This window comes from Otolemur garnettii, unplaced genomic scaffold (assembly GCF_000181295.1).
Source record: "Otolemur garnettii isolate 467f Iridium unplaced genomic scaffold, OtoGar3 scaffold00032, whole genome shotgun sequence".
NCBI lineage: Eukaryota > Metazoa > Chordata > Mammalia > Primates > Galagidae > Otolemur > Otolemur garnettii.
The window spans coordinates 7,080,669-7,081,974 of record NW_003852427.1 but is presented as its reverse complement, the minus strand read 5'-3'; positions in this window follow the sequence as shown (position 1 = coordinate 7,081,974).

Genomic DNA, 1,306 nt, shown 5'->3' with positions numbered 1-1,306 from the left:
AAAAAAAAAAAAAAAAAAAACCTAATCATAGGACTAAAAAAACAAAGAAAAAAGATGTTATATCGGCAGAATTGTCTGTAACAGCCAAAAATTGAACACAAATGTTTGTTATGAGATTATTTAAATTGGTTATGTTTTACCCACATATAGCACATGCTACCCTTAATGCTAATCTAGTTTCATTTGTATTGGTTTTAAAGACATTAATGATAAAGTATACAGTGAAAATGCAACCAACAGAAGATTGGTCCAGTTAAATTGTGTATTCATCTAAAAGAAAATCTGGAAACAATGGCTTTCTATGGTTTTATACATTTCTCTATTGACTAAATTTCTTACAATGAATATATACTTCTTGAGGAAAAAAGCATATCAATGTTGTGAAAAATAAAAATGTAATCTTTAAGAACTTCATAAACCATATACCACCAATATATTTGAAATTGCCAACATTATGATACAACTTAGTCATATGTTGTTCAGATTATAAAATTCTGTAAGATTACCTAGACATAGTTTTGTATTAAAATTTATGTTCTTTTTGCTTAATCTTCCTTTAGGAAGTTTTTTTGTATCAATGTCAATGTTACATCTTTCTAAAACTAGCTTTGTTTTGGAATTTAAATGAGTATAAATATTTAATTGCTCAGCCAAATACCAAACACTTCAATTCACAGGCTCTGTGCCTTTGGAACAGATGATTTTGTAAATTAGTGGCTCTTCAGAGTTCAGAAACACTAGAAGTGTCAAAAAATAAAGATGGATCACAAAAAGCTCTGGAGAATATATGACTCATACTTCATGCTGACTTTGAAAAGGATGAGAGTATTTACGCGTGCATTATGTTTATGTACATATACACATACCTGTATTTTACATATGTATACATGATAGTTCGTGTTTATGCTCAAGGTGTTATACTTTCACATAGGTTATGCATATGCTTTATCTGCACCTCCAAGGCCAGCCATATTTGCCTTCACATTATCTTCAGGAAATCAGTATCAACCTGTCTGCGAAGGGTTTTAGTGTCAGCAGGGCTTCGTTCTGGCCACCTGCCCACCTGCCTCGGAGATGGCCTATTTCTGGCAAAAGTGCAGAACGAAAGTTCAAGCCAGGCCGCGGCCCAGGAAGTCAGTGGACCAGGACTCACGAGGCACTTCAGCACCACGGACACGGGCAACCCTGATCAACCTCCTTTCCCGCGGAGCAGCGCAAAGAGATCGCCCCTCAGCCCACTCCTCCCAGCGCGTTACTCTCTCTGGGCCCTCAATTATCACGCGGATGCGAGCTTTTCGTCTCACTC